General features: G+C 45.9%; 1 protein-coding gene across 1 annotated transcript in view; it reads right to left on the bottom strand.

Annotated features, from left to right (window-relative positions):
* Positions 1-13,305, bottom strand: part of LOC100976543 (CEA cell adhesion molecule 6) — a 910,921-nt gene that overhangs the window by 214,871 nt on the left and 682,745 nt on the right. The window lies entirely within an intron of this gene.

Genomic DNA, 13,305 nt, shown 5'->3' with positions numbered 1-13,305 from the left:
AGCTAATTTTTGTATTTTTAGTAGAGATGGGGTTTCACCATGTTGGTCAGGCTGGTCTTGAACTCCTGACCTCGTGATCCGCCCTCCTCATCCTCCCAAGTGCTGGAATTACAGGTGTGAGCCACCGTGCTCAGCTGTAACTTTTACTGAATTGTTAACTATTTGTACAGCCATTCTCTGGCCATAAAAGGGATGCACTAGGAACAGATAGTGTGATGAGAAGGAAGCAGGAGGAGGGTGAGTCTCTGGAATGATCACAAAGGGGAAAAGATTTCAAATCCAGGAACAGTCATAAAACACACCCAGAGTGTGTGGCCTTTGAGCAATGACAGCCCCACCTGCCTCTTTCCATGCCTAGTGGCCTCTGACTTCCTTCTCAGTTGCCCCTCCCAGTCTTGCTTTCTTAGGCCAATACTAATGGCCTGGGAAGTGGGGCCAGACCATAGCACATAGCACTGAGTGATGAGGATGGAGGAGCTGAAGACGGAGAAGAATGATTGACTCATGGGGATCTGACTCACCCAGGTACACATCATCTGGACAGGGAATGGATTAGTGAAGGGCTGTTCAGGACTCATGGTTTAAGGAGTTGTACTAGGGAGTGGTACTTCCTCACTGCTGTCTCACTGACAGCAACAGAGTGGGTGTGGAAGGCATCACAGCTTTTTCCTACTTAAAAACCCAGTTCCTCCTTCTCCCTCTTTTGGGTTACATTCCTCTGCCCTTAGGTCACTTATTTACTCAGTTGTGTTCCAAGGGGGGGAAAAAAATCTCAGCTGAATTTCTTAAAGTCCCAAGCATTCAGTTCCATTAAAGAGCATCTGTCATCTTAGTGATGACCAGGTGCAAATATTTTTAAAAGGCTCTTTAGGAAATTTTGATAAGAGCCTTCACACCACCCACAAACTTTCTGGGAACCACTGAGCTATTAAAGTGCTGAGGAAAGAATCTGCTATATGCTGTGCTGAGGACCTTTATGTTTGCATCTGATCTAATGGTCACAATGACCCTTTGATGCAGGTACTCTATTACCCCTCTATTCCAAGATGTTGATAAACTTGTCCCTTATCTCAGAACTGATTAAAGGTGGAACTGTCAAAGGATTCAAACTCACATATTTCTGAATCTAAAGCTCGTGGTTCACTCCACACCACGGTACCTACCAGAATTCAAAGAAAGGAAGGATGATTGCTTCTAACAGGAATAACTATACAGGCTTCAATGAAGAGACAGGGTCTGAAATGGGCCATAGCACAAAGAACAGCTCAGGAGGCTGAACAGGAAGGCAAGGGTATTATATAGGAAGGAGTAAAAGAATTAGAATAAGCTCAGGCGTGAGAAAGTAAAATGTAGGTTAAGTCCTTCCACATAGATCAACGGAGTAGATTGAGGCCATGCTATGGGGGCTTTAAATGGTAGCCTAAGAAGCAGGAACTTCATCCTAGATGACAGCAATCACTGGAAAGCTTTGAAAAGGTCACAAACATAACAATATGGTATTTCCAGGAAGATTACTCTTGACAGTATTATTAAGCAAGATAACTTAGAGAAGTGGTTTTCAGCTTTGGCAACTCAGTAGAATTACCTGGAAGCTTTCTTTTCCTTTCTTTAGTTTCATCTGAAATAATTTCAGACTTTCAAAAAACTTCTACAAATAGTCAGGGTCTTCATATACTTTTCACTCAGCCTCCCCAAATATTAACATTTTAGATAACCACAGTATAATCATCAAAATCAATAAATGATCACTGATACTGTACAATGAATGAATCTGTAGACCTTATTCAAATCCCCTTTATCTTCCCACTAATGTTCTTTTTCTGGACCAGGATCCAGTCTAGGATCAGACATTGCATCTCATTGCTCTGTCCTCCCAGTTTCCTTTAATCTGGGACAGTTCCTCAGAATTTCTCTTGCCTTCATGACCTTAACATTTTCGAAGAGTATTGGTGAGTTATTTTGTATAATGACCCTCGGTTTGGGCTTTTCTAGTTGTTTCTCATGATGAAACTAAAGTTATATACATTGGGCAAGAATACTACAGAGGTGATGCTGCGCCTTCTCCATCCATCATATTAGGATGCCCTAAGATGTCGGTATCTCTGATTACTGGAGATGTTAACTTTGAGCACTGGGCTACAGTTCCCCCACTGTAAAATGACCATTTTCCTTGGAAGCATTCATAAACAACCAGTGCGTGGGCCACATCATGCATCAATCAAATCACACCCTCTTGGGGGAAGGCACAAGCATTGGTAGGTTTTAAATGCCCTACAAGCGACTCTAATCAGTATCCAAGGTTGGAAACCCACAGTTTAGACAGTGAAGATTAGAATCCTGGAAATCTGCTAGGAAGCCATCCTTGGGATTCACTTTTTAAAAGCACATCCAGTTCCAGGCACAATAAATATATCTGAACATTGGCATGGACCCTTTATAGGAAAATGGGAAGGTTAAAAAGCCCCTGACTGGTCGGGCGTGGTGGCTCATGCCTGTAATCCCAGCATTTTGGGAGGCTGAGGTGGGTGGATCATGAGCACAGGAGATCAAGACCATCCTGGCTAACACGGTGAAACCCCGTCTCTACTAAAAATACAAAAAATTAGCCAGGCATGCTGGCGGGCGCCTGTAGTCCCAACTACTCAGGAGGCTGAGGCAGAAGAATGGCATGAACCCGGGAGGTGGAGCTTGCAGTGAGCCGAGATCGTGCCACTGCACTCCAGCCTGGGCGACAGAGCGAGACTCCATCTCAAAAAAAAAAAAAAAAAAAAAAGCCCCTGATTGGGGAAGTGATGGCTGAGTAGGCTGCTGTCCAATAAAAAGAGAAGGCAGGACCCCAAGTAAAGGGTCCAGCCCTACTGGTCCATTTTCTCTCCAGACTTCAGAGAAACCTTTGCTCCAGTGAAAGCACATACTATATAATTTTAATATCCTAAGCCTGACTGACATGATCTCCTAATTGCCACTGACAGGCAGGGAATTATGAGTGATGTGATATAAATATATGACCACACATACAAAGATGTACACTTCCAGACATGATTGAAAGAACAATTCAGAGAATCCAGGTTAGAGGTACATTAACTCCCCTAAACCACCCTGTCCTCCCCACTTGTTTTGTTTTTTTTTTCTTGGTCTATCACCCAGGCCAGAGTGCAATAGCGTGATCATAGTTCACTGCAGCTTTGAGCTCCCGGGTTCAAACGATCCTCACACCTCGACCTCCAAAGTAGCTGGGACTACAGGCACACACCACCACACCCAGCTAATTTTTTTTTTTGTAGAGATGGGGTCTCGCTATGTTGCCCACACTCCCACTTGGTCTTTTGTCCCCAGTCTTCTGAAGTAAGAGAGTAAAGACTGTTGTAATTTTAATGAAACAAGAAAGTGTGTACACATCTCCTGTAACCAGGCTGTTTAAGCAATAAGATATTGAGTTCAACTTCCTCAGTTATTATCTTGGCATTTCCATAAAGAGATATCATCAATCTCTCCCTTAGAGGGACAACTGATATCGTGCAAAAGGAAACACCAATTTAACCAAAACCCAGAGGCAGGAAGGACCCTGACAAGAGCAATCCCTAAGGTATTCACATGCCTGCCAGGGTCTGGTGCAGCTGGTGCAGGAGGAACTGCTGCTGGGACTAGCTGAAAAAAAGAGACGGCAGCTCTAACACTCAGTGGGTAGTAAGAAAAGAATTCATTCAATTAACCTTCAATTCGCACACATCCAATACCCTTCCAGCCTCCCTATGGGGTCTCACTGAGAGGGCTGGCATGTAATTAAATGCCCATACATGGGTAAAATAATTTATAGAAGCGAGGGATCAACTGGGTCAGGAATGGCTGGGAAAGGTTTCATGGAACAGACGGGATTCAGGTGAGGTCCTGAAGCGTTCAACCTTAGGAAAGCAGAGACAAGGAGAAACACACGCCAAGGAAACCAGGTGGCAGGCACTGCTGTAGATGCTAGCTTTGAAGAGGGTCTCAGGAATGAGAGTGGGTTTGCAGATGTTGTTTTACTTTTTTTTTAATTTTTACATTTGGGGGTACATAGTAGGTATATATATTTATGAGGTACAGATGATTTTTTATTTACTCCTCTCAACCACCATGTGGGGTTATTTCACAGGAGGATGCTGATCCTCAAAAAGGTAAAGTAACTTGCCAAGGTTGTTGGTGGATGTTGGATTAGAAACTCAGTGAGTCTAACACCAGAGCCCATGCCACCACCACTACCACTGAGAGAGACCAGAACGGAGTATGTGTAGGGAACAGGAAGGAGCAGGGAGAGCTAGAGCAGAAAGAGATGGTTTAAAAACAGGGAAGTGGCCAGGCACGGTGGGCTCATGCCTGTAATCCAAGCACTTTTGAGGCTGAGGCAGACAGATCACGAGATCAGGAGATCGAGACCATCACCACCCTGGCTAACAGGGTGAAACCCCATCTCTACTAAAAATACAAAAAATTAGCCAGGCATGGTGGCAGGCACCTGTAGTCCCAGCTACTAGGGAGGCTGAGGCAGGAGAATGGCGTGAACCCAGGAGGCGGAGCTTGCAGTGAGCCGAGATGGTGCCACTGCACTCCAGCCTGGGCAACAGAGCAAGATTCTGTCTCAAAAACAAAAACAAAAAAAAACAGGGAAGTTAGGTAAGCTTGCTAAAGGGGGATCATACATATGTTATAGAGGCATGAACACTGGACACAGACATTCGAACTTGATCTTGTTGAACACTAGACACAGACATTCGAACTTGATCTTGTGAATTACAGAAGAGTCAGTGAAGGTTTTGAGTAAGGGGAAAACCAGTCAAAGTGACATGTTGAGCCAAGCCCAGAGTGGGTGATAAAAATGGGGTTCTGAGTTCCTAAGCTAAAGAGATGCCACCAACAACAGTGAAGGGGCCATGTGATGCATGAGGCAAGGACTGGACAAAGAGGCTGAAGCCCTGGGTTTAAACGCAAAAAGTCATGCGGTGAGGGCATGGCTATGGAGGGCAAGCTCTATTCCATCTCCACACCTCAGTCTCTCCTCATCCATAAATCAGATGCAGTGAGAATCTCTAAATGATACTCAAGCCTTGCTACTCAAAGTGTGCTCCACCAACCAGCAGCAATGACATCGTCCAAATGCTCCTTAGAAATGCAGAATCTTGTGAAAATGCCAATCATAAAAAAAAGAAATGCAGACTCTCAGGCCCCACCAGAAGAATCAGAATCTGCATTTAAACAAGATCTTTGGGTGATCTGTGAGCACATTAAAGTTTGTGAAGCATTTCTACCAGACTTTTTAATTTTGTATTCATTTTTGGAGTTTTTTGAGACAGAGTCTCATTCTGTCACCCAGGCTGGATGGAATGCAGTGACAGGATCATAGCTTAATGCAGCCTGGACCTCCTGGGTTCAAGGGAATCCTCCTGCCTCAGGCTCTCAAGTAGCTGGGACCACAGGCATGTGTCACCGTGCCTGGCTAATTTTTTTATTTTTTGTAGAGATGAGGTCTCACCATGTTGCCCAGGCTACTCTGGAACTCCTGGGCTCAAACCATCCTCCTGCTTCAGCCTCCCAAAGTGTTGGGATTACAGGCATGAGCCACCACACATGGCACTTCCAGTTCTAAAATGCAATTATTTCACACTCACCTCAAATTCTGTTACTTCACAGGATAAAAAAAGGAAAATAAAGTTTACCTTTAGCCTCATTCATGCCCTTAATCCTAACAGCATCTTAGACTGGCCCACGTCCGAGCAGAGGTCTTAGGAAACACCAGTGAGGCAGTGCTGCCACCTTGTGACCATCATCAGTAAATGCACTTTAAACCTTGTCACCAGTAAAGGAAGTGGGAGGGCTGGCAAGAGCAAAGGGTAGGAGGCAAAGTCCAGGTCACAAAGGAGATAAAATCACAATCACCCACAAAGACAGGAAGTAACTGTCAGAGAGCTCAGCCTGCATCATAGGGCCGTGTCTCATTGCAAAGGACAGTTTGTATAATACCTAATATGTGGTATCAGTGGGAAACCTAGTTTCAAGCCAAGCTCTGCCCTTGTAACCTTAGAAATCACTCTAACAGGTATTTTCAGACACCCAACTCAGGCCTGAACTCCACCAGTAAACTTGCAATTTCCCAAGGAAACTTACTTTACTGTGACAGTTCTTTTCCATCCTGAGCCAAAATGTGTCTGATACACACTCACCAATTCTCATCCTACTCTCTGTAGGCTGAAATAAGTCTAACTTCATACCCCTTAGCGTCCTCAATCTTCAGGAAAGGTAGAACGGACTAATGGTCTTTTAAAGACATATCTCACCAAGCTCAGTCTCTAACTTAAAAAGGACTGGACAGTACTTTTACCTCTTGCCCTTCTCAGAATTAGAGCCTGTCCTCGAGATGCTACAGGGTACAGTCCATTTGAACTTTTACATGGACACACTTTCTTGCTCGGCCCCAACCTTGTCCCAGACACCGGCCCTCTAGGCAACTATCTTCCAGGCCTCCAGCAGGCTAGACAGGAAATTCCCCAGGCTGCTAATCTTCTCTTGCCTACTCCAGATTCCCAGCCATATGAAGACACCCTAGCTGGACAACCCGTTCTTGTTAAGAATCTGATCCCTCAAACTCTACAACCTCAATGGACTGGACCCTCCTTAGTCATCTCTAGCACCCCAACTGCTGTCCGCCTGCAGGATCCTCCCCATTGGGTTCACCATTCCAGAATAAAGCTGTGTCCATCAAACAGCCAGCCTAATCTCTCCTCTTCCTCCTGGAAGTCGCAAGTACTCTCCCCTACTTCCCTTAAACTCACTTGTATTTCTGAAGAACAGTAATAACCCTCATGAGCCTAATACGTCCCTTCATTCTATTAGGTCTGTTCATCCTTACCCTACTCTTTACAACAGGGCTTTATGCAGTCACCCCCACTACTTGGACTGCACCCCAAAAAACTTGTCATCCCTACTATCTTCTGTCTAGTCATACTCTTATTCACCGTTCTCAACTACTCATAAATGCCCTGCTCTTGTTTACACTGCCGGTTTACACGGTTCCTCCAAACCATCACAGTGGATATCTCCTGGTGCTATCCCCAAACTGCCACTCTTAACTCCCTCTTAGAGTGGATAGATGATCTTTGCTGGCAGGGCACCCTCCAATACTTCCACCCTGATGAAGTTCTATTCTTTACTTTTATACTCACTCTTATTCTCATTCCCATTCTTATGCCACCCTCTACCTCTCCCCAGCTATCTCCACCACACTATCAGTCTCATTCACTCTCTCCTAGCCGTCTCTGATCCCTCCTTAGAGAACAATTGCTGGCTTTGCATTTCCCTTTCTTCCTGTGCCTACACAGCTGTCCCTGCCTTACATACAGACTAAGCAACATCTCCTGTCTCCCTACACCTCCGAACTTCCTTTAACAGCCCTCACCTTAACCCTCCTAAAGAAATTCTTTACTTTCTAGACAGGTCCAGCAAGACCTCCCCCAGACATTTCACATCAGCAAGCTGCCGCCCTTCTCCGCACTTACTTAAAAAATCTTTCTCCTTATATTAATTATACTCCCCCCATATTTGGACCCCTCACAACACAAACTACTATTCCTGTGGCCACTCCTTTATGTATCTCTTGGCAAAGACCCACTGGAATTCCCCTAGGTAACCTTTCACCTTCTCCATGTTCCTTCACTCTTCATCTCCAAAGCCCAACTACACATATCACTGAAACAATTGGGGCCTCCCAGCTCCGTATTACAGAAAAGCCCTCTATCAATACTGGCAAACTTAAAAACATTAGCAGTTATTATTGCCTAGGAAGACACTTACCCTGTATTTCACTCCATCCTTGACTACCTTCCCATTGCTCGTCAGACTCTCCTCCCAGGCCCTCTTCTTGTTTGCTTATACCCAGCCTTGTAAGTAACAGTGAAAGGTTGCTCGTAGACACTCAACGTTTTCTCATACACCATGAAAATCGAACCTCCCCCTCTATGCAGTTACCCCATCAGTCCCCATTACAACCTCTGACGGCTGCCGCCCTAGCTGGATCCCTAGGAGTCTGAGTACAAGACACCTCTTTTAGTATTCCTTCTCATCTTTTTACTTTGCATTTCCAGTTTTGCCTTGCACAAGGTCTCTTCTTCCTCTGTGGATCCTCTGCCTACATGTGTCTACCTGCTAATTGGACAGGCACATGCACACTAGTTTACCTTACTCCCAAAATTCAATTTGCTAATGGGACTGAAAAGCTTCCTGTTCCCCTCATGGCACCGACATGACAAAAAAAAAGGTTATTCCACTAATTCCCTTACTTGTCGGTTTAGGACTTTCTGCCTCCGCTATTGCGCTCAGAACTGGAATAGCAGGCATTTCAGCCTCTGTCACGACCTTCCAGAGCCTAATGACTTCTCTGCTAGCATCACAGACATATCACAAACTCTATGAGTCCTTCAGGCCAAGGTTGACTCTTTAGCTGCAGTTGTCCTCCAAAACCGCCGAGGCCTTGACTTACTCACTGCTGAAAAAGGAGGACTCTCTATATTTTTAAATGAAGAGTGTTGCTTTTACCTAAATCAATCTGGCCTAGTATATGACAATATAAAAAAAAACTCAAGGATATAGCCCAAAAACTCGCCAACAAGCAAGTAATTATGCTGAACCCCCTTGGGCACTCTCTAATTGGACATCCTGGGTCCTCCCAATTCTTAGTCCTCTGGTACCTCTTTTTCTCCTCTTATTCGGGCCTTGTGTCTTCCGTTTGGTTTCTCAATTCACACAAAACTGCATTCAGACCATCACTAATCATTCTATATGACAAATGCTACTTTTAACAACCCCATAGTACCATCCTCTGCCCCAAGATCTCCCCACAGCCTAAACTCCTATTCCACGTAACCTATTATAAAATTTTCTTTAAGGTGTCCACGCAGCCCTTAATCCCACTCGAAGCAGCCCTGAGAAACATGGCCCATTATCTCTCCATACCACCCCAAAAACAATTTTTTCGCCACCCCAACACTTCAACACTATTTTGTTTTATTTTTCTTATTAATATAAGAAGACAGGAATGTCAGGCCTCTGAACCCAAGCCTGCATGTATACATCCAGATGGCCTGAGGCAACCGACAAGTACAAAAGAAGGGAAACAGCCAACTCCTATCTTAACCGATTGACCAACCTTATGACATTCTGTCATGACTTGATCCTGCCCTGTCCCAATTGATCTATCCATCAACCTTGTGACATTCTTCTTCTGGACAATGAGTCTTATGATCTCCCCACCATGCCCGAAAGAGAAAAACCCCCTTTAACTGTAACTTTCCACTGCTTACCCTAGTCCTATAAAACTGCCCCATCCCTAACTCCCTTCACTGACTCTCTTTTCGGACTCAGCCTGCCTGCACCAGGTGATTAAAAGCTTTATTGCTCACACAAAGCCTGTTTGGTGGTCTCTTCACATGGATGCATGTGACACTAACATTTTTTCTTTTCCTTTTTTTTCTTTTTTTTTGAGATGGAGTCTGGCTCTGTCACCCAGGATGGAGTGCAGTGGCACAATCTTGGCTCACTGCAACCTCCCCCTCCTGGGTTCAAGCAATTTTCCTGCCTCAGCCTCCTGAATAGCTGTGATTACAGGTGCCCACCACTGCACCCGGCTAATTTTTGTATTTTTAGTAGAGACGGGGTTTTGCCATGTTGGCCAGGTTGGTCTCAAACTCCCGACCTCAGGTGATCTGCCTGCCTCAGCCTCCCAAAGTGTTGAGATTACAGGCATGAGCCAGTGCACCCGGCCAAGTCTAACACTTTTTCATACAACCGACCTTCAAATATTGGTAAACAGCCTTGGCCGGGCACAGTGGCTCATGCCTGTAATCCCAGCACTTTGGGAGGCCAAGGTGGGTGGATCACCTGAGGTCGGGAGATCAAGATCAGCCTGACCAACATGGAGAAATCCTGTCTCTACTAAAAATGCAAAAAAAAATAGCCAGGCATGGTGGCGCATGCCTGTAATCCTAGCTACTTGGGAGGCTGAGGCAAGGAGAATTGCTTGAACCTGGGAAGCAGAGGTTGCGGTGAGCCAAGATTGTACCATTGCACTCCAGCCTGGGCAATAAGAACAAAACTTCGTCTCAAAAATAAAAATAAAAAAATAAAAAAACAACCTCTATGTGCCACCTACCCCATCTTCCCTCGGCCGTTTCCCACGTAGGGTCACCTGAAGCCCCACACCCACTGCTCACTTTCCCACGGGCAAGTGAAGTGCAGCAACCACAGCCGACACTCTGAATCCTAGGGGTGTTCCCCAGAGCAGCAGAGCCACAGGAACCCCATCCCCGACCTGGCACCTCACCCCTATCTAGAAGCTGAACGCTGTATCAGCTGATCTGGGGACGCTGATTTTTCCTGCTCCTGCTGCTGCTTAGTCATCCCACACCTGTGCAGATGTCTACTTTTTATTCAGTTTTATTTTGTAAGAAATATTTATCGGATCCTGCTGTGTACTGTCACTGGAGAGACAAAGGTGAATCACACCTGGTCCCTGCCTCACAGAGCTCCAGGCTATGGATGAAACCCACTCAAAGTCAGACCATTACCATTCAGTGAGAAACACCGTGACAGACATCAGAAAAGGGTTTTCTTTTTAAAACAAAAAACAAAAAAACTTTTTATAGAGACAGGGTCTCACCATGTTGCCCACACTGGTCTCAAACTCCTGGGCCCAAGCCATCCTCCCACCTCAGCTTCCCAAAGTGCTGGGATTACAGGCACCCATCCAACACAGGCTTTTTGACGCATCTCACTAATCCCCTGTGAAAAATCTTCCACTCTTGGTTTCCTGGGATCAGTTTTCTTCATTTCAAGCTCAAAGTGAAAAAGAGAATACAAATATCCCTGATGGTCCTTTGTGCGGTCACAGCTGGACCCGGCATGTCCTCCTGGCTAATCCAGAGTGCTCAGGGCTCCCATTTCACTCTGAACATCCTCTCTCCTATCGGAGCTCACCACGTCTGCACCTGCAGCAGCCAGGTAGCTGCACACTAATAGAAAATCCAGCAAGTCAGAAAACTTGATTTACTCCTGTAACTTTGAGGCTACTGACTGTGTTGTTGAACTAATCTTATAACTTCCCTGCACGTTAATTTCCACGTCTGTAAAGTGGAGCAGGTGGATTCGGTCACCCTAGGTGCCACTGTATAGTGAGAGCTCCTCAGAGACAGCAGCACATCTGATCTCAGCATCCACCATCTAATGAATACCAGGCACACACTAGGCGCTCAAAGTCTCACTGAATGTATGTATGAATAAATGACTATATGAGAGCCATGTGGATCATGGACAAAGTCAACAAATATTTTTGAATGTCTACCAAGTACACTGTAGAATAGGGAAATAAGTAACCCAGGCAGGGCGGTGTTTTCTCCCAAATTCCCCTTACCTCCTTCCTGGGGAAGGGAGGGCCTCTGTACATCAGAGAGACTCTTGACACAAATAATGTTCTTGAGATGCGTCATAAGAAGTTGTGATGTTAACAAGAAAAAAGTCCATTTGTCTTGGGGGTGTTTTATATTAATAGACCTAACAGACCAGAAGCCCCCTCCAATGGGACACAGGATGCAACACCCACCCCAAGTGCATGGAGGGGAAACCAGAGGGAGCAGGACCTGGAAGAACAGAGGGGTAAAGAGACTGAGGCACCGGAGGTAGGTCTGAGGAGGAGCTCCCGGCCCCTGCGGTGGCCTCGGTGTGGACTAATGCAGAACTCAGCAGCATAAGTAAAGTGGCCGCACCAGGCTCCATTTGTACATGATATGGTTTTTCAGTAAGATTTTCTTTCTGCTAATGGGCTACATTTTCGCACACTTTCTAATACATCAGGCCCAGTTAATGGGCTACAAAACCATCATTCCATTCAACAGTCATTTATAGAATACTCCCAAAGTGCCAGACCCTGTGTAAGTTCAAGCAAAACAAAAATGAACACGAACAGCTCCTGTCCTCTAAAATCCCCATCCAATGAGCTCCAGGAGGCACCTCTCCTACAACACGCCCCTGCTCTGCATGGCCCTCCTCTCTGCCCTCCACCAACCCAAATCCTCCCCCAACTCCAGCTCAAGTTCCACCCAACCAAGTCCCTCTCAGTCCCCCTGCACTCCTGCCACTTTGAGAGATGACTGCACCCATATCTCTAGGCTTTATGAAATGAATGTCATCTCCCTGATTTTAGAATTTTCCAGAAAGAAGCCACATCAGTGATTTGCATCAGAACAAGCTTAGGCCCACCCTGAGTCTTCAACTTGGACACAGGCTCAGTCATAGCAGTCCCTGGCCCCTGCAGTGCTTTATAAACACTGCAGTAGCAAAGTCCACAATCAACTCTGTGACAAGTCAACAGGCCGAGATAATGTGAAAACGTGGAGAAAAAAGAATGGTCAAACAAAATCAAAGGGCTTTGACTCATGCCTTTCCTCTTTCCTTCTCTCAGGGAAATAAAGTCACACCCCCTGCTCTCACTCCTGCCTGGAGGCTTCCAAAAAAAAGGGCTCCCTTGTTAGCCTTCCCTTCAGCCCCCATGAATATCACCCAGCATTCAAGTCCAGCCTCTCCTCTCCCTTTGAGCACATTTCCTAAAGTCTCAAATAAATGTCAAGTTTAGTGAGTGCTGATATTCTATGCCCCTAATGTTTACTTCAAGTATTATTACCTTTCTTCTTTTGCCCGGGGCCATTTCCAAACAAGGGCTGGAGTCAGGCGCCCCAGCAGCTGGGCAAACACACTTCAGGGCTCCTTCCCTCCTGTGGCTCCTGTTTCTCAAACCCTCTGAGACCTGCAGCTCTGGGGGTCTCTTCCCCCAACCCAGTTCCCTCCCCTTTAGACCAGAACAACTAAGTCATGGCCACCTTCCCGATGGACACACAAGGAGGCCTGGTGTTACCCACTGCTCCAGGGGCTGTGTTCCGGGCAGGGGAGCTGCCTCTTGTCCCAGATCCTGCTCTGCTGCCACCTTATGTGGCTGCAGAATTGGAGGGAATTGTGAACAGAGAGAGGACAGGGCAACTTCCCAGGCAACAACACTACTATTGCCGATATTTTGCCAAGGATGGGAGCAGGAGCACAGAGGGGAAACAGACCTTGTCAAAGTCTCTTCTACCAACACTTAGTATCCACTTTCCTGCCAAATATTCAGATACAGAGGGTCATTGAAAGGTATAAGGAAATCCAAGCAAGAAAAAAAGATTTGAGGAAGAAATCATGAGGCATTGGGGTGTGAGGAGGCGGGAAAGAGTACAGGAGAGAACTGGCACGGCTGCC

The sequence above is a fragment of the Pan paniscus genome, chromosome 20 (genome assembly GCF_029289425.2).
Source record: "Pan paniscus chromosome 20, NHGRI_mPanPan1-v2.0_pri, whole genome shotgun sequence".
NCBI lineage: Eukaryota > Metazoa > Chordata > Mammalia > Primates > Hominidae > Pan > Pan paniscus.
This window is presented reverse-complemented; position numbering and strand designations above follow the sequence as displayed.